The 20318-nt window shown below is 44.9% G+C and overlaps 2 long non-coding RNA genes across 3 annotated transcripts in view; one reads left to right on the top strand and one right to left on the bottom strand.

Annotated features, from left to right (window-relative positions):
* Nucleotides 1–1202: 1202 nt before the first annotated feature.
* On the bottom strand, nucleotides 1203–10856 carry LOC121830111 (uncharacterized). Its single transcript, XR_006073059.2, has 3 exons — nucleotides 10697–10856; nucleotides 9984–10521; nucleotides 1203–1660 (listed from the first exon to the last, which is right to left on the bottom strand). It is a non-coding gene; the product is annotated as an uncharacterized LOC121830111 (long non-coding RNA).
* The window catches only part of LOC107401777 (uncharacterized), a 646803-nt gene continuing 629160 nt past the window's right edge, over nucleotides 2676–20318 (top strand). The window contains exon 1 of one of the 2 annotated variants that reach the window (XR_013051989.1): nucleotides 2676–2854. This is a non-coding gene — a long non-coding RNA (uncharacterized LOC107401777). Of the gene's footprint in view, nucleotides 2855–10018; nucleotides 10541–20318 lie in introns of those variants that run through there. The other variant, XR_013051991.1, reaches the window with a different exon arrangement.

Here is a 20318-nt window from a genome sequence, read left to right as displayed (position 1 = left end):
TACTGTATGGATGTGCCACAAGCTTTTTTGTTTGTTTGTTTGTTTGTTTGTTTGTTTGAGACAGGGTTTCTCTGTGTAGCTTTGGAGCCTTTCCTGGAACTCACTCTGTAGCCCAGGCTGGCCTCAAACTCACAGAGATCCACCTGCCTCTGCCTCTCAAGTGCTGGGATTAAAGGCATGCGCCACCACCACCTGGTGCTTTTTTTGTTGCTGTGAACAACTGTGCACATGTTTTTCTGCATGGGTTAGGTTTTTGTTTCTCTATTGTATGACACGGAATTATACTTTCTCATTTGTTTGGTAGCCCTCCCTGTGTTTACCATTTTGAGGAAATGGCAAGCTGTTCTCCAGAGACCTCTAAAAACCCACTTTCCTGTAGAGCAGTGTCTACACTGACAAATCCTAAACTCATTCAGAACTCAGAACTCGTTTAGAAGAGCAAAGAAATTACAGAAGCGGCTGAATGTCAGTCAGAATGCTTGTTTGGGGGGCCTGGCTTCACTTCTGCCCTCCTTTATCAGCTCCACCATAGCTCTGACCACCACAAGGTCTGTAGTCAGCGTTGGTATAAACCAGGAGTAGAAAAGCCTTTGTGGTGGACAGCTGGTTCAGAAGGCTTGTCACTGGAACCTACATTTGATAGCCCGAGAAAAGCCCCATTCCCAGGCTGGAGTTGTGATTGCCATCTCCAGTGTGTTCTTCAAAGCCAGCCACAGGTTTCACACCACAGTTGGCCGCGGTGCCCAGACCAGTTAGAACCAAACAGCTGGTCCTTGGTTGGGTGCCAGGCGCTTTGAGATAAGTGTGTTTTATGAGAAGTTGAGAGTTAAACTATGGGTTGCTGAGGGTCCATGTCATGCCCATCACTCCTCCCAAAGCTGCACCATGTCTCAGGCAGTCCCCAGTTCTCCGCCTCCTGCCTCAGCCTCAGATATAGGCATTCATCACTGTAGGAACCACTCTTCCTTTAAAGACAAGAGAAAGGAAGAAAAGAGAGATGGAGAGAGAGAGGTGGGGGAGGGAAGAGGAGGGAGAGAGATTGGGAGAGGGAGAGAGAGAGAGGAAGGAAGGCTCCCTCTCATGAAGAAAGCTGGTGCTTTGAGATAACTGAAAATAGCCTAACCTTCATTTGCTGTGATGGAGACTGGAAACGTGTGAGGAGATGAAGTTTTTGTAAGTCTGAGACAGGTAATTCCCCTCCATGTTTGCAGCAATGTGTGTATTCGTTAGAGAAATCCAGCGCCTCCAGCTGAGCTAGTGGCATTTCTACTGATTGGTAGTGGGGCCAGCTATTGCAGATCCCTGCCAATGTGAAATGGATTAGACAAGGGCTGTAAAGACAACAGTAGTTTCCATTTATTGAGCACTTACTAAGGGTGTGTTTGTGCTAGCTGTTCATTAGCTCTGTGGGGGGCTGACAAAACCAACAGGGCATGGGATTGAATGACCTCTATGTGACCTTCAGCCCCAGAACTGTGAAGTCAGAAGCAGCATTAGGCAATTTGTCCGGCATAAATACATCTGTTGGCTCTTATCTCCATTATTATCTTGGAAAATGCTCTCTGTACCTCTAACCACCGTGTAAAGCTTGAGGTTGGGTGGCAATGGCTGGTCCAACCAGTGCTTCCTTTTGCCACTCTTCCTTCCCCATCTTCAAAACCTGCAACATAAGCATGTCATGAACCATCTGAACTCTTAGCTGCTTCCACAGAGAACCTTGGGAGAACATGTCTCTTTCTCAGTGTTGGACACAAACAAAACAAAAGGATCCATTTGCATGCACCCAAGAAAGGGATACCTCCCTGGATGGTCTTGCTGTGTCTTCTCAGTAAAATTATGACCTGCCTCATGATTAGATAAAGGAATGGATGTCTCTGCCATCTTTTGCAATCACCCTGGTTACCTTGGAAGTTTTGGGGTCTTTTGCCAAAATATACCCACAATGACTTGCAAACCTATGCTGCAAACATGAATTTAACAAAATTGTTATTTTCTGGTTTGATCTTGGGGTGTTTTTGTTTAAGGTACTATTTTATATGTTCACATCTAAGTTCCTGTCACTTGTTTAATCCCTCCAAGTCCTTTTTCCACAATTAAATATCCCAAAAGATGTGTAAAACCACTAGCTCTGGACTAAACAGAACAAGAAGGTGATATTTAGATTAATACATTTTTAATGGACATTTTTTGGAGGGTTACAGACACAGGAACAAAAATAAAATTGCTATATGGTTGCCACACTTCAGAAAAAGAGTCAAGTTTGATGATAAATACGGCCTTAGAGAACCAGCCAGAATGGGTAGGGTCTGAATAGGATTTAAAAACCCAACTGTGTGCAGAAATTAGAGTTTTGCCCTGAATCATATGGAATTACAGTGCTGGGTGCGTGCGCCATGCCTACACAATAAAACCCAGAGGAAGCAGCTATTTCTGTTGGTTTTATTAAACCAACCAAGCAATTTAATTCTTTTGTTCAGGAGAGTTCTACTTCATTGATTAACAAAAGCAGGGATATAATTTTTTCAGCCTTTTTGAAAAGCCTGAAATGTCAAGCCTTTTAAAGCAGATTATTGTGCCTCTGTGCAGTGAATACAGCCAGAGTAACCTTTTGTCTACAATTAAATATTCTAGCATAAATATAAAAGAAAATCAGAGATGGGAAAGATTGACTCACAAGAGATTGGAGAGGTAGATCCCCACACTGATAGTGCAGCAGCTCGCTTCTAATTAAATATGCGGCTGACTCTCCATGCATTTGCTTTCAGCCGCACAGAGGAGAAGCGGCTGAGCAGTGGAAGGAAGGAGTCTATCACACCATCTCTCTGTCCACAGGCTTTCCTTGGGGCTTATGAAGGTATTTTAGAATTTTTATATTGGCATTTTTCAGGGGAGATAAAGGTGAACCCTCAAGGGCAGTCAGACCTCAGTCTTGAAAGTTTAGGCTTGCTTGTTGGTCTGCCAACCCGACGACGTTCATAGCTCTCTTCTTAGTCAGAGACCAAGGTTAATAGCGACGACTTTTGTTTGGAAGGTTGAAGCCGTCCCGTTAGGCTGCAGCATGAAGTGACCTTTTGTTATTTTGAATTGGGGCTAGTTATTGATTTTCCTCTTCTTTAGCCTATCGCATGATAAAGTCTTTAATGCATATTTTGGTATTTGTACCATAAGAGTATGAACCCAGAAAGCAAAATTCCAGTATCCTTTAGCTGTCTCTAACAAAATGCATTTTAGAAAACGATAAGGTTTGCAGTTGGACTCGGGTTTATTGATATTCATAAGCCTTTCATCTTCACATACACTCAGGGCATCTTCAGAGAACTACTTAAACATGGCACTCAGAAAATGCTGATGACATGGAATGCGGCTGATCCTCTTAGGGTCTGCTGCTTACACAGAAAAACTGGAAAATAATAAGAACTGAAATCTCTACCCCGTAACTTTGCCTTTCCATTCCAGGTCCTGACATTACGGGGAGGACTGGATTACTCTGAGGAACGCCCGTTGCCTGTTGCGCGTCTTATAGGCACATAGTACCTTTCCCGTTTGTAGGTGAAATTTATGCTCGGTTGTGAAAATAATTGATGGCAGATAGGCTTGAAACAACATCGGAACTCAGTTGGCTTTTCCTTTGTGTATGTGCTGTAAGTGTTCCCTGGGTTGCGGTTTTGAATACAATCAGACACCTGGTGGCTTTTGGAAGCGTGCCACTGAGAAAGGCTCCGTATTTGTAAATTAATAGTTTGTACTACTAAAAAAAAAAACCGGTTGGGGCAATAATTGAATGTTAGGAATAAAGCTTAAAAATTTTCCACCTTGTAAGGTTTCCCCTCTTTTAATAAGCAAAATTTTCAAGTAACAGGCTCCACTGAAGGGAGGCACAATCTCAGTAAGTCTTAATGTGCTATTTACCTTTCCTCTTATTAGTAGAAGGAGTGTGCTCAATGCAGTGTTTAACGAGGACTGTTTAAGCCAGGGTTCAAACTTAGCCTTCTGACAGGAAACAGGGAAATGTCTTTGGTTGCCAATACTAAATTGTTAAACTTCATACATAAAACATCAAGTCACATTAGAAATTAGGAATTTTTAAATGACAGGAATATATTTGATGATTAAAAAGTTAAAATGTGACAGGCTGGTTTATAAAGACATATTCCATCAAAGGTAGTAATCTTCATACCAATTTGTCTTTCCTAAGTGGGCTAAGATCGTCACTGAGGCTTTGTGTGTTTAAGGTGGATTTTTACACCTGGGATCAAGCATATAGTATAGATGTAAATGTATAACATGCATCTGTCTTGTATGTCTATGTAAAATGTGATGCATGTCTTATATTACATGCTACCCTTCTGATATAAGCGCGTCGGTTGTTTTACCAGTAGGATTAAACATGCTGGTATTCTCTGGGGAAAAGATCATTGTACTAAAAGGCTTCCCCCACACCCCAGGTGAGAGATACTATAGTGATCAAGTACTATTTCTCTGGCCAGAAATAAATAATAATAGCAAGCAAACAAAAAGTATAAAGTACCAACAGCTACCTTTAAAATGATGAGATATGAATCTTCCAACCCCACTGACAATTGCTAGGATTTCATCCTTGACTTTATCTTTTTTTTCTGCATCTCAAATAGGCTGTTGTCTTTGATATATATGTATATTGTAAGTAATTTAGCATGCAATTGGCATGTCTCTGTTCCTTTGAAGGAGCATGTATTTATGCTCTGGCGAGGGGACGAGTAAACTGTTGAGTTATTTCTGAAGTAGTTCGCCTCCAGGGAGGCAAGGGGACTCGGGTATGCAAATTGAAAATGACTCTGCTTTGCAGGCACATGTTCGTCATGCTCCCCTTTCACGATTTTACATTTAGTTCACCCAAAACAAAAGATGACCTGTCACCTTATCTGTGAATATGTTATTTTTTAGCAGATCTGAAAGCAAAATGAAGATCCAGTGCCTTTGGCTTTATTTACCATTTCCTTTAAAGCAAGCCAGTGATCTACAATATTTATGCTTAAAACCCAAGTTAAATATTGATTATTTCAAAATGCCTAGAGATTTCTCTCATCAGACCTCAGGGTTGTGTCAGTGAGTTCCAGCTACCGACTCAGCATGATGGGCTGAGAGGGTCCTCTAATAACAGAGTAAAGCCACAGACAGAACACGCTTCCCCCATTTCCTCACCAGCGCTTCTGCTGCCAGTGCCTCTGATCCTATCCTTACTAAAAAAAAGAAAAAAGAAAAAAGAAATAAGGAAAAGAAAAAGAAAAACATTTTATAATATTTGGCTTAATTTTAAAAAATATTATAATTCATGGGATTTAATTTTGAACATTTGCAGTAGAGGAGTCAAATTAATTATAAATGACAGTTCATGTTCATTTACATTTATTCTTATGACCAATTTAAAATCATGATTTAAATTGTATTTCAAAACAAGGTTTGATTACATGAAGAACAATTCAGGATTAAAATTATGGGACTGAGGACAGGAAACCTGGGCTGAATCACAACCCAGAGCATGTTGCCATTTACTCATTGGTGTGGTATGGCTAAAGTGATTTTTATTAGGGACTCCGGGGTGTGAGTACTGGGGAGATGCCGGGGAGAAACGGGAGTATTTTCTGTTGCCAAGCACTCCTCTGGCTGTGCAGGGCGAGTTTCCGCTGAACACCAGCTGAACCTGTCTGCAGAGAAGGCGGTACTCCGGCACCCACTGTAAACTCTTACTGTACATTTCTTGATTTAGAAACTGTTCCATTCCCTCCTCTTCCTCTGCTGTCGCCACCTTCCCTCACCTTGAAAACTTGGAGCCATCACATCAAAACAGAATTGAAATTCATAGATTTAAAAAAGCTGCGTAACATTTCCTACAGATTTAATTCTTAAGAAGTAAATATCCAGGACCTTGCTTTGGGTGCTGAGAACACACATTCTCCACAGTGCGCGGCTGCTTTCTTTCTCCTCTGCTTCTGAGGGCTCCAGCAGAGGAGCTGGAGGCTTGGACTACTCCCACATTTATGCGATGGCTTCGGAAGCTAGTGTTGAGTGTCCCTCTAATGAGTTACTATCTTGACAAGGGACCAGATGTGGCTGGGTTGCAGTGGGCAGAGAAGCTCAGAATAACCTCGGAGGTCTGTGACTCACCAGTGTGTGTGTCCCTAAGCAATGTTTTTATTCAAATGGTGCTTAAAAATACTGATAATATTTTTCCTCCTCTTGAATCTTGTGATGATCAACTGTGGATTCTCAGGAAAAGTAGCACAGCGACTGGCCAGAAGTGCACATCCCTCAGGACCCGCAGCGACAAGGAGCACGGGTCAGGGGTTCACTCAGGACGTGATAGAACTGAGGGAAAAATCATTTAAAGTTTGTGTCTGAGGAACCCATTGGTCTAGGCAGATAATAAGAAGGCATTGGCATTTGTTGCTCGACATCATTGTGGCCTTTCCTACACAGATGGGCCACTGTGCTTTTCGGTGTTTGCCCAAAGCTAATGAACAAAGTATTATTCTCCGTTCCCAATCTGAGTGCCGCAGGGCCAGGGCTACAAATACACACAGCCGGCAAGATGTGTCAGGGAAGCGTGGAGGGTTGACTTTATGTTTCCTGGGCTTCCATTTCCACGGGATTTTACAGCATTGGGAGGGGTGTTTATTCTCAGTGTGCTTGACTGATGCTTTTAGCGCCTATCATCACTTTTGGGGGATGTTATGCCTGGAGGCTTGGAGGGGGGTTTGGACTTTTTGAGGTCATGCCTCACTTTGGGGAGGGAAAGAGAGGTCTCTAGTGTTTGTTTTGGAAAACAGGAAGAAAGGGAATATGTGTGGATGAGTAAAAGAGGAGATGGCCTTTCAGGAGGTACCTGAGGTACAGAGGCAAAATTCTCTACATCTCTGAAGGTGGGTCGTGACCACCCCGTAGTCACACCCCATGCGGGAGAAGGCTCAGATGTACAATGTTCAGAAATCCAGTGCATTTTATTTCATTTTAAGTTTAACCATCAAGTAGGTTATATTGTTCAAATTATAAAACACTTTGTCTTTCCCTCAAAGTGCTGGGGACATTAGAGAAATAGTACCTGAACTCTTGTGATGGGCTATATGTTTCCAAGTACATTTATATGTATTAATATACTTTTAACCTTGTGTGATAAGTGTGTGTTGTATGTAGTGTATGTACTTTTAAATGTGCATGCGCACATGTGTGCCTCGAGGCCAGAGGTCGACATCATGAGTCCTCCTCAATCAGTCTCCATCCTGTTTTTGAGACAGAGTCTCTCATTGAACCTGGTGCTCAGATTCTGCTGGGCCAGCTGGTCAATGAGCTTCAAGGACCCACCTGTTTCCTGCCCCTCCCCTGTAAGCTGGAGTTACAGGCACACACCACCACATTTGGCTCTTTTGTGGGTGCTGCGATCTGAACTCAGGTCTTCATGTTTGCGGGGCAGGCACATTACTGACCAGGCCGTCTCCCCAAGCCCTATATAAAAACCTTTTTCTTCTCCTTTGTATAAACGACAGCCTCACATATCTACTCTTATTCAAGTAACACATTCAGCTCTTCTTAATCATAGGAATTGGTAAATAATAAGAGGATCCACTGTTCTGTGTTTATGTATTTTTCTGTTTGCTTTGTGTAGTTCACTGGGCCTGCTCTACAAACCATGGAAACAGTTGCCCCTAGATGCTTAGGTTGCTTCCTATCTTAGCTCTTCTTTAAAAATGTCAGCACACTCATGCAGGGCTAGTCAGAATGTTGCAGCCACTGTGGAAAACTGGTGATCTCTTGAGCCTCAAACACAGTTACTGTGTCACCCAGCAAGTCCATTTGTAGATATATAACTATAACTGAAAGCGTGTAGTCGAGGATTCTGGGGCCTTATGACGTGTTTGCCGGCGCTCACAGTAGCATTATGAACAGCTTGATTATCAACAGAAGAATGGGTTGACAACATTTGATGTGCGAATACATTAGTATATTACTCAGCCCTAAACAGCAAGCAGATGTGAACATATTCCAACATGAGTGACCCGTGAAAGCATACTAAGTGTAGTAAGCGGGACAAATGCTTATGAGAATAATTACATGAAGTACAAGCTGGGTGTGGTGACACGTGCCTGTACTTCCAGCACTTGGGAGGCAGAGGCAGGAAGATCGCCTCAAGTTCAAAACCAGCCTCATCTGCATAGCAAGTTCCAGCTCAGGCAGGCTACACGATGAGCCCCCTTCTCAAAACAACACAACTGTATAAAGTGTTAAGGAAAACATGGATGCTGTTCACAGGGAAAGGAGGGGAACAATGGCTGCCAGCAGCTGCCCAGGGAGCCTGAGGCCCCCTGTTCAAAGGGCACAATCTTCTCTAAGAACGTGAAATGGTGAAGAAAATAGATAGTGTTGAAGGTCGTGTAATAATAGGACTGTAATCAGCAATGCTAGTCGAACACTTAAAAATCTCAACATTGAGGCTGGGGAGATGGTTCAACAGTTACAAATGTGTTCTGCTCCAGCAGAGGTCCCACACCAGGCAACTCACAACCATCAGTAGCTTTGGATCTGGGTGACTGAGCACCCTCTTTTGGACCCCATGGGCACCTGCATCCATGTGCACAAATCACACACACAGCAAAATAAATCTTAAAAAAAAAAAAAGCACCACAAGTTTTACCTTGTTTATTTATTCATTATTTTTGGTGTTTTGAGACAGGGTTTTTCTGTGTACCTCTGGCTGTCCTGGAACTTGCTCTGTAGAAGAGTCTGGCCTTGACCTCAGAGATCTGCCTGCTTCTGCCTCCCAAGTGCTAGGATTAAAGGAGTGTGCCACTACCACCCGCCTTGTTATTTATTTTATTTTATTATTTTTTAAATACTTATTTATTTTATATATATGAGTGACCTATTTTCATGCACACCAGAGGGAATCAGATTCCATTACAGATGGTTGTGAGCCACCATGTGGATGCTGTGAATCGAACCCAGGACCTCTGGTAGAGCAGCCAGTGTTCTTAACCATTGAGTCACTTCTCCAGTTCCCTTGTTATTTATTTTTAAGAATTAAAAATTGCCCCAAAGCAGGACAGAGAGGACATAAAAATCCATGACTTTAAAAAGAATTACATTTATGTATTTGTATGTGTGCACACATGCTACATCATGGTGTGTAGGGGGTCAGAGGGCAGCCTGGAGGAAGCAGTCCTTTTACCACAGGGGGTCTGGGGAATCTGACTCAGGGCCTCAGGCTTGGTGGTCAGCACCTTTACCCTGAGCCATTTTCTAGCCCAATACCTGTGACTTTGTGCACATAGGCACCCATTTTCGTGTGTGTGTGTGTGTGTGTGTGTGTGTGTGTGTGTGTGTGTGTGTGTGTGTCTGTGCTGAATCCCTGGCTGATCTGGAACTTTGTATCCCTTGCTGGCCTGGAACTGGCTATGCAGACAAGGATGGTTTAAACTCACAGAGTTCTGCCTGCTTCTGTCTCTGGAAGTTTGGGATTAAAGGTGTGCAACACATGCCCAGCATCTGTCTTCTTGATGTGTGCAGATGTACACATCTGCACTTATCCACCTCCTCACAGCCTCATGCTGTGCTGAGCAAACTTTCAGGTGCCCTTCATACTAACAAAAGGACTCTGCGCCTGTGAAGATTTCGTGGAGGTGGAGTTGGGATCCGGTGGCTCAACGTTTGTGAACAGAGATGAAGCACATCTGAGCTTTAAGCCAGTACTAACAGAAGCTGCTCCTCCCCTCCCTCCCCTCCCTTCCCCTCTGCCTGCCTTACCTTTCCTCTTATTCTTTCTCTTCCCCCTCCCTCTCTTCTCTTCTTGTCTCTTTTCATCTGTCCATCCATCCCTTCCTCTGCCCCTCCCTCTGCCCCTCCCTCCCTCCCCCCTCCACTTTCCCCCTACCCCTTTCCTTCCCTTCCCATCTCTTTTTTGGTTTTATTGAGACAGGGTCTCACTATATAGTCTAGGCTGGCCTAGAACTTACTGTGTAAGCTGGGTTGACCTCGAGCTTGCCATCTTCTGGCCTCTGCCTCCTGAGTGTTGAGACAGCAGACATGTGCCAAGTGGTACCTGTGTTGTCAGAGATTGACTGTTCATTTGTAAACAGCCTCAGCTGGAGATGGGTTACAGAGTCTGCTCAGAAGGCGGATGTGGCATTCCTTCAAACTCTGTGGTTTCCAATTTGATGGACTTTCAACTTAATTCCTGGTTATTAATTTACCAAAAAGTTCGAAATGTGATGGGGCACTTAGCCCAGTAAGTGCTGATTGCAGTACAGGACAATGTGTGACAAGTGGAGCTCAGAGTAGGGTGTCCCTTCACAGTGGCAAGGGCCAGACAGGCTTTCCAGAGAGGGTGTCTCTGAGCTGAGTCCTTCCCAGCAAACAGGGTGAGGCCGAGGGAATCCCGAAGAGGAAAGCTGCAGGTTCTGAAGGATGCTCAGCCTCCAGGCGGGGTGGGGCCCGTGCCATCCAACTGTGCCTGGAGCTGGTTTGCCTGTGGAGTTGCTCTTGAACCTGGAGCTTGGGAAACATGATCAAGGTCAAAAATAGTTTTTGTATTTTGAAGTTCCTTGAACACCAGGGCTGGAGTGTGTAACAAATACACATTCCATTTCCTTTCTTTTTCTCTTTTCTCTGACCGCCCCTCCCCCATCCCTTCTTCAAACCCTCCCGAGATGCCCTCCGCACCCCCTACCTTTCTCAGGCATCTTTCCTGTTGCCTCCCCCCACTTCCTTGTGCACCATCCCTCTCCTGTGGTCAGTTGTAGTGGGGTGATTTTGTGCTGGATAGTTGATAAAATACGCTGAACCTAAGAGGATGAGCGAGAGCAGTCCATGATCAGTGTTTTCTAAGTGTTGCGTTATACTGTTCCGGTGTGACGGGGTTGCCTCCAGGTCACCACAGGCTAGCTGGTGCCACCGCCCATGTCTAGTGTGAGGTTTGCTCATGTGTGTGCCCATAGCCATTTGCAGTGTGCAGGGAAATGTGTATTGCTAAGCTATTAGAGAGGAAAGAGAAAAGAGAGAAGAGAGAGAGAGAAGGAGAGAGAGGAGGGGGAGAAGGAGAGAAAGAAGCCCGGCATTATTTATGGAACATGTTCCTTGGGTAAGGGTGTTACAGCTAGCATCTGATAACTTTTCTCAAAACTGTCCAGAGCATGGAAAGCGGCATATGGGTGCTTTCCTGAACTGATCCCATAGCCACGGCATAGCACCAACCTGAGGTTGCACACCACAGTAATGTTTATGTTTGTCTAGCATCCCAGAAAGCTCTGGATGCCCGCATTTGTGAGAGGCTTTAAAGGGCATGTTGCAATGGTAATGAAGGTGATCTGTGCTGTTCACCAGATGAGCCCCCAAGGCTGTTTGGAAACTGGCCCAGAATGCAAGATGGCTTGCGGACAGGGGTGATGTGGCAGCTGACCTTCAGGGTCAGCTTTAGAAAGCGCTGCTCCTTGTGCTTGCAAGGCTCACCAACCCTTCACCAATCGCGCTCTCTCCAACTCAGGTTATCAGAGTTTTTGTTAGATTATTAAAATAAACGTTCCTTGTAAAACCTGGAGACGCGGAGGAATGGCAAGCTCTGGCCATTCTGCACTGTGTGTGCACCAGACATGCACCAGACTGCAGGCGTGCGTGTTCACTGTCAGGCACAGAGGATCTTCCATGAGCAAGTTCAAGTTGCCTGACCTAAAGTCAGTCAGTCTAGTCAAATCCACAAGCTCCAGGCCACTGAGAGAATGGCAGCCACGGTTGTCCTCTGACCTCCACACACACCCACACATGCATGTGAACAACAATGATAATCACCTACTAACCTATAGCTATTTAAATATGGCAATGTATCAATTATGTTCTATCTAGTGAAAAGCCCTCACAGGAGTGTGGCATTATTTCCTTTTGCCCCCAAGGGCTTGTTGATTCAGCACCTCTATCAGCTTGCATTTAGAGAGCTTCTGGTTAAACACACTGACAAGGTTCAGAACACTCCAACGATGATCACTTGAAACAGTTACACCTACAAGTTGGGATGGGAAGTCCTGCCAAGGTCGGCAGCGTCTGCCAACTCAACCTTGGAACGGCTCTTCTTCAGTCAACTCAACTGGATATAAAACCTTTAGGAGACACGTCTCTGGGTCTGTGTATGCGGAAGGCCCTGCAGAGCTTTTGCAGAGGGCAGCAGCAGGATTCATCTGTCTCTCTGTTTCCACATCTGGCTGCTGTGTCTTCCTGTTACCATGTTCTTAAGCCATGGCCTTCCTTAGGCTGTATTTATCAATTATTTTGTTACGCGATGAGAAAAGTAGCTGGTAAGAAGTCCAGCGTGGCTGTCCTTTGTGACTGCTTTTAGCCATGGTCACGTCCCTGTGTGCCCCAGTATCTGGGAACTCTATTGTGAATAACAGAGTACCCCGTGCTGCTGCTGAGGGGATGTGTGTCTGACTTGCTGACTTCTGCAGGGCTCCTGTGGCTCCTCTGTGTGGTTGGTCTTTCTGGCGTCCCCTCTTGCACTGTTATGCAGGACTTTTCTCTGCTGTCAGCATGGCTGCAGAATCCAGAGCCTTCCCTCCCGTGGAACCAGAATTTCAGCTTCATCACCCGAGGACTTGCTCAAGTCGTCTCCCTCCTACCTGCCTTGCAGCTTCAGCCTGTCTTTTGAATCCTTGGTCTCCTGTGACACTCCTGCCCCAAAGCGCTCACCTACCCCCAAGCTGGAGCACTACAGCATTTTCACAGCAAAGGCAATTCTCTTATTAGAAAGAATTCTTATACTGGCTGCTAGGGGAATAAAAGTGTTCTTCTAGCCCCCCCCCCCCCCCCCCAGTAATGAGGCAATAGAGGTTGAGAGTGATTTATTTTCTTTTAAAAAATAAATTAGAACAGGCTCAAGGTTATCTTGGTAATAATAGCCCTGTCTCTCTCCCTTGCATTCCAATATGCTGCTGAATAGGAGTGGAAGCCATCGTTACAGCGTGCTCAAAGGGAACCGAGCATGGGGTGCTATCAGTGCATTTCGGGGACAAAAGAGCTCCGCTCCTCCGCCTGACTCCTGGCAGTCCTTATCTGGCATCTGGGTCTACACCCCCCATAGTTGGATTTCCAGCCTCCCAGCAAGCACACAGTGCCTTGGGCTATACTGACAATTCACAAAAGTAATTCTTTGTGTGGAGCTGACACCCACTTTCTAGAGACTCTGTCTTTGTACTCTAACTCTATTTGCATGAATTCAGACCTGGCTAATTTCATTGTAGTTACAGCCTTGTAAACTATCCGTCTTACGCATAGATCTGATAAACCACTTTCTTGATTGAAACTTTCACTGGCTCCCCACTACCCAGAGGATAAGATCTTCCAGCATCCTAGAGAGGTTTGTTCGGACACTGCTTCAGCCTGTGCTCACCTCCACCTGTCTCCTGTTCCAGCCTGTAAATGTGTATGGCACTTTGTTTTGCTCCTCCTATTGTGTCTTCTTGTTTTTTGTTTTTGCCGATCCAGATACAAACGGAGCCTAGTCCTGCTTAGCTTCCCAAATCAGAGAAGGCCAAGCACCATCAAGGTATGTCTGTGGCTTTCTAACCAGCCCAGCTCCAGGGGTCCACAAATGATTTATTTATTCCCAATGGTTCTTTAGCCTTCAAGCTTTATTTAACTTCTATTGCCTCTGGGACTTGGAGGATCTTCTAGATCTCTACTTCCCTGTAGCCTCCAGTCATGTGGCCCTTGAGCTCTTGAACTACAGGCCCTCGAGTTGAGGTGTTCTGTCAGTGTGAGTTACAAACTGGTTTAAAGACTTAGTACAGATTACAAATAGCTCACTAGTGGTTCTTTATATTGATTCTGTGGTGAAGGGACTAATTTTGTTATATTGCTGTATCTAGTTCATATTGTGGGATTCATTTTATATTAAAACTCCTTTCAACAAGACTATCATAGAATTTAAAATGTGTCACACTACTGGAATGTTGTTGGACAGCCCTACTTTAATCCAGGAGAGGGGGCTCAGCTCTGAGCACTTTGAATCATCACCATTTGTGTTTCAGTTTCTGCTGCTCCCACTGAAGTGCTCTGGGGTCAGGCACTCACCTTTCTGTATGCATTCCTCCATAATTCAGTGTGTCTGAGTCCGTGCCTTTAATTGCCGATCTCAGAAGGCAGAAGCAAGCAGATTTCTTTGAGTTCCAGACTATTCTGGCATCATAGTGTGTTCCATGCCAGACAGGGCTACACAGTGAGACCCAATCTTGCTCTCTCTCTCCCCCTCATACAAATTCAGTGAATATACACGTTCCCTTGGTGTTTCTATTGCCGTGATAAATACCACCACCAAAAGCAGCTTGAAGAGGAAAGGGTTTATTTTCGTCTTACACTTGTGGGGAAGTCAGGACAAGAACTCAAGGCAGGAACCTGGAGTCAGGAACTGATGCAGAAGCCATGGAGAAGTGCTGCGTACTGACTTGCTCTCCATAGCTTGCTCACCCTGCTTTCTCAGAGCACCCAGGACCACCTGCCCAGAGGTGACACCATTACCAATGTGCTCGGCACTCCCACATCAGTTATCAATCAAGAAAATGTACCACAGGCTTGCCCATAGGCCAGTCTGGTGGGCCAATTTTCTCAATTGAGGTTCCCTCTTCCAAAATGACTCTAGATGAAATCAAGTTGATGTAAATCTAGCCAACATCCATGTTAATGAAATAAAATAGAAAGAGCTTTATCAGAAGTCCCAAGTGTTTGAAGAAGTCAGGCAGGGAATTTGGGAAGTTAACTGGGTTTAATAGACATTGAAATGCTGAGGACAAGCTAGAGATTGGCAGCAGGTTGGCAGGAGTGATGGCTGACTGAAGGCGCATCGCTGTTACTTTAGGACAATCTAGTGTAAAAGAAATACCCATCAAAGTTGGGCAGTGGAGGAGAAAGCCAGAACCCTGCACAGGGCATTAGAGCAGCACACACGGGCAGCCATGGGACAGAGAGTTCTTGGCTTGTGAGGCATGAGGAAGTGCTTAGCTCGCTAAGCAGACAAAGGTAGCCGGGAATATGTCTGGGCTGTCTTAGAAACGATTAAATTGTCAAATGTCAGTTGCGAAACAGTTCAGACACAGAATACCTGGCAGGCTCTCCTGACAACTTTATTAATCCGACAGAGCCTGGAGTTCACGTCAGGATCATCTGATGGGCAAATGGCAGTCACTACCAACAAGGTTAGCATCACACCAACCTGTGAAAGGCCCAGCCATTCCCCTGCCTCAGTTGGATTATTCCTGCATGCATATAGGCCCAGGATTACGAAAGTATCTGACTTTTCTAGTGGAACTGGATTTTTCTGTGAATTTTAACTTATTTTGATCTATGTCTTGATATTTAAAACCTGTGTGGGCCAACAAAAGCCTGGAGAGAGCCTGGAAAAACATGCATGCTTTTTAGGCTAAAGAGTAAGGCTGTGTCCTAGAAAAACAGCAGGGTTACTATCAGGGGAGTTGATCAAGAGCATAGGCGCTGTGTGGCCTTGAACCTGAAGCCATTCAAAGGTCAATGGTGCCCCCAAGGCTCTCAAGAACTGTGTTTTTACATTTCTCTGTGTAATTTTTCAGTATTTAGGTATTTAAGAAAAACAGGAGGGTGTGGAGTATATAAAGTAAATTTTTTGTTTGCCTTTGTCTTTTCAGGAGTGTGAAACTGTCAACTTAATGTAAATGAGACTAAAATGTCTCTTATACCCTGTCTGTAACTACTTGGGATTTAGGCAACGGCCAAAAAAAAACCTAACAATTTCTGGGTTTTAAGAGCTCTGATGACCTGGGTATTTTCAGGGAGTCTTCCCAGAGTGCTTTCACACAGAGAGAACGACACAGTTCATGTAGTCTGCATGTTGGTTAAAAACACGCTGTTTTAAAATGCCAGTGTGCAAGCTCTGTGGAAGAGAGCAACTCTGCTTTGATGTTTCATTTCTTTAAATACAAGATCAATAGACTAATACAAAAGAATCCCAGCTTAGAATAGATCCCTGGTAGTCTTTTGTTTTTTGTCATCCAGTAAAGTTCACCAGCCTGTCACAACACCAGAGTCGACAGTTAAGGGGTCGTCACTCCTCTGAGCAAGAGAACAGGTGAAGACCTGGAAAACTGCACTCCCATTTCAATTTCCTTGTTTTACCCGTGAAGCAGGCACCTGAAATCAGCGTCTGTCTATCATGCTGCCTTTGAAAGTCTCCTGTCATAGGTTCGCCAGTGGTAGAGAATTGTTAAAAATACCTAAATAATCAGAAAAGAGGGACCAGCTCTAAGATGAATCAAATAGTTCGGTGTTCCCTTTTGTCGGGGCAAGAATACATTTATTAAGAATGAAGAACACTTGCCGGGTGGTGGTGGTGGTGGTGGTGGTGGTGGTGGTGGTGGTGGCGGCGGCGGCGGCGGCGGCGGCGGCGGCGGCGGCGGCGGCGGCGGCGCACGCCTTTAATCCCAGCACACGGGAGACAGAGCCAGGTGGATCTCTGTGAGTTCGAGGCCAGCCTGGTCTACAAAGTGAGTTCCAGGAAAGGCGCAAAGCTACACAGAGAAACCCTGTCTCGAAAAACCAAAAAAAAAAAAAAAAAAAAAAAAGAATGAAGAACACTTGTGAAGGAATCTGAAATGAGTTCGAATCACTTGAGTACTCCATAGTTTGGGAATTCCTTCTCATTTGCAGAGAGCCTCTGCTCTGGTCCCCTTTGTGCCCCGAGTTTCCCCATTTGCACGTCAGTCATAACCATCACACTTATCACTCACACACACTTAAATGCTGGTACAACAGATGGTGGCCCTCTGGCAGGGTGGCCCTCTGAGCTGGGCAGACTGGTGTGGCTTTTATGTTTGCAGCCTGAGAAAGTGGTAAATGTTGGAGAAGAGCAGCTTGGACGTGCTATTTTCATTTTTTAGCATCTTACTGGTGACAAAATCAAAGAGCAGATGTTATAACTCAGTTCTAAAAACTTGTTATTAACACCAGAAAAGCTACACAAATTAAAATGGCATGTATCAAGTGTCTACGTGTACAAATGGTAAAATAGTGTCAGCATAGAACTTTCTTTATGGGAACTACACACGGAACTCTACACAGCAAGAAAGAGAGCTGCACCGCTTTCCAGAGTGCCTTCCAGTCCTGTTCCAGATGCATCGGACCTTTATTCAGAGTTTCTCTCTCGGGGAAGAGTATTGTTCCGTTAGCTGTCATGCCGCCTTACTTGAGATGGACCACTGTGACAAGAACTATTCTAACTGGAGAAGAACAGCCATTAGGAACATGTGGAGTCACCCCAAGTTACAATGTCTTGCTTGGGGGGGGGTTCAGTTTTTGATGGTGTGTAAACAGTTTGCCTTCATCAGAAATAATACTAAATTTAGAGCTTTGACCTTTGCCTGGCTTCGTAAAGCCTATTGTGGTGCAATAGGACCTTGTGCTGGGCAGTGGCCACAGCTCCAGGTGGTGGCACATAGAGGAGACGAGCATCCCCCGTTGCTAAGCTACTGTGGTGGAGAGGCTAGGGGTGTTCTCCACCTTTTAGGGAGGAGGTCTTGATGGAAAAGTGCTTCTAAATATAATCCAGGGCTGGAGAGATGGTCTAGCGGTTAAGACACTTCCTGCTTTTCCAGAGGACCCAAGTTTGGTTCCCAGCATCCATGTTGGACAGCTTACAACTAGCATTAACTTCAACTCCAAGGGATCTGCCCCTTATTCTGGCCTCCATGGGCACCCATACACAGGTGGAATACACTCATATAGACACATAAATTAAAAAATGTATCTAACTACATTATATACATGATAAAATACTATAATGTTGCATGCATAGCTCTTTCCTCCAAGATGGAAACTTTCCATCCTACAGAAGCTCCAAAAGCCAGAAGGTAAATGACTCAGAAGAGATTCAGAGGAAGTCCTTGAGACTGACCAGATTCACTAGATCCTTTTCTCTCAAACTTAAACAATAAAGCCTGCTGAGAATCTGAGACAAATCAAGGTGCAAAGAAGACTGAGACCAGACCAGCTGCTGAGGCCAAATAGAAACCAGCTGAGCACTTTGAAGGAACTCAGATCAACTGAGTCAATTGGGAAGGATGGTCTCCACCCTGCAGGCTGTGCACTGTGCTCCAGGTCCCATCTTTGCTGTCACCTGTGCTGGGGTGGCCTTTGGTGAGGCAGCTGTCTTGAGTCATTTCTGCTCCTGTAAGTAACCTCTCACCCACATTCCTGTGAGGAACCTCAATAAAACTCATAGGTTCAGCTGGGCGGCGGCGGCGGCGGCGCACGCCTTTAATCCCAGCACTAGGGAGGCAGAGGCAGGTGGCTCTCTGTGAGTTTAAGGCCAGCATGGGCTACAGAGTGAGTTCTAGGAGAGAAACCCTGTCTTGAAAAAGCAAACAAAACAAAACAAAACACCAAAAACTCATAGATTTCACCAAGTTGGACTTTGGTTTGCTTTGGGCTTCCTATCTGGGGTGAGTAAACATGTGTTGCATCTACCTCAGGAAGTCTTGTCACATCACACATAATAAACCCAATTATTTTGTACAACTTATCTATGCTAATAAAAATAATTCAACATCAGAAAAGAAAACAAATCAAGACTCCTGCATTCCAAGCTGGCCTTGAACTTGTGTAGCTGAGGATGATCTTGACTACTGATCCTTCGGCCTCTCTCACCCAGGTGCTGGGTTGTAGGGAAGTGTTTATGTGATGCTGGGATCAAACCATGTTGGGCCTTGGGCATGACAGGCAAACACTCTACAAAGTGAGCCACACCCCAACTTCTGTTTTGTTGGTGTTATGCCTTTTAATAAGAAAACTCTTGGGATGATGCTTGAAGAGATCTTAATGAAATTAAAGGATTGGACTCTTAAAATAGTCTGCATGTGTTTCGGGTGTTGGTTCTCTCTTTAACAGTGGATTCTGGGATTGAACTTGGGTTACCAGGCTTGAGCTTTGTACCCTCCGAATCATTTCACCTGCCCAAAGGGTTTACAGAGCAACACTGGACATGGAAAGGCTATTTTAATCATACTTAAGGCCGGGCGGTGGTGGCGCACGCCTTTAATCCCAGCACTCGGGAGGCAGAGGCAGCCGATCTTTGTGAGTTCGAGGCCAGCCTGGTCTACAGCCCGAGATCCAGGAAAGGCGCAAAGCTACACAGAGAAACCCTGTCTTGAAAAAAACAAAAAACAAAAATAATAAATAAATAAAATAAACTTACTTAAGACTTTGAAACAAAGTCGGGTGGTGGTGGCGCACACCTTTAATCCCAGCACTCAGGAGGCAGAGGCAGGCTGATCTTTGTGAGTTTGAGGACAGCCTGGTCTACAGAGCAAGATCCAGGAGAGGCACAAATCTACACAGAGAAACCCTGTCTCGAAAAACCAATAACCAAAAACCAAAAAAAAAAAAAAAAAAAAAAAAAAGACTTTGAAACAAAACCAGATTATTCTCACATCTTCTAGACTTAGTCCTTGTGTCCCCTGAAGTGTTTTAATCTACTCTTTGCTTCATGATGCTGTCGCCAACACTACCATCATTGTGGGTGTGGGTTGGATGTAATTCCAACATTTCCTCAAATTAAAAAAACAACAACATGTATGACTATTGTATGACTATTCTTCTTCCAAACAGTCATAAAACTATCAAAGCTTTGTCACCTTTCCATGTGATGCCCTTCAGACTGGGCATGAGCAGCCCAGAGGCCAGCCTCCACCGGCAGAAATGCTAACACAGAGCTGTGAGGCTGTGCTGATCTGCCTGATCCTGGCTGTACAGGACTGTCCCTCAAGCCCGATCGCCACCAGCTTCAGGATCTGCTGGCTTTGCTCACAAATGATCATCACAGCTGAGTCTGTTGATCCTTGACCTCCCCTCATAGAAGGAGTGGGCAGAGAGGATCATGGGACCCTCCCTTGGGTATCCAGCCACCCTTTCCAACCAGCTGTGTGCAATTCTGCCCTAACTGCATGTGGTCTTCGGGGAGAGGCTAGAGAATACAGGTGGGGAAGGGTGAGGGGAGGGACTTCCTCTACATATCCTTGGGGTTGCCATCACCCCTGCTGGGTACAGACCTTTCAGTGTGGTTGCTTTAGGTCGCCAATGCTCCTGCCCATGTGAGTGTGTATGATCAGGTTGTAGAGGTGTGAGTGTTGCCATGGTGGACACACTGGCCCAGAACATGTGCTTCTGACAGTCTCTCATGAATTACTTCATTTTATTCTTGTTTATTGACGTGAACTAAGCTTATCTGTGACTTTCAATGGCTAGATTTTTCTTTATCTCTAGTTCTTTTGTTCTCAATAATGGTT

The sequence above is a fragment of the Peromyscus maniculatus genome, chromosome 6, assembly GCF_049852395.1.
Source record: "Peromyscus maniculatus bairdii isolate BWxNUB_F1_BW_parent chromosome 6, HU_Pman_BW_mat_3.1, whole genome shotgun sequence".
NCBI classification, from domain to species: Eukaryota; Metazoa; Chordata; class Mammalia; order Rodentia; family Cricetidae; genus Peromyscus; species Peromyscus maniculatus.
The sequence above is the reverse complement of the archived record's forward strand: the minus strand, read 5'-3'. Positions and strand labels throughout refer to the sequence as shown.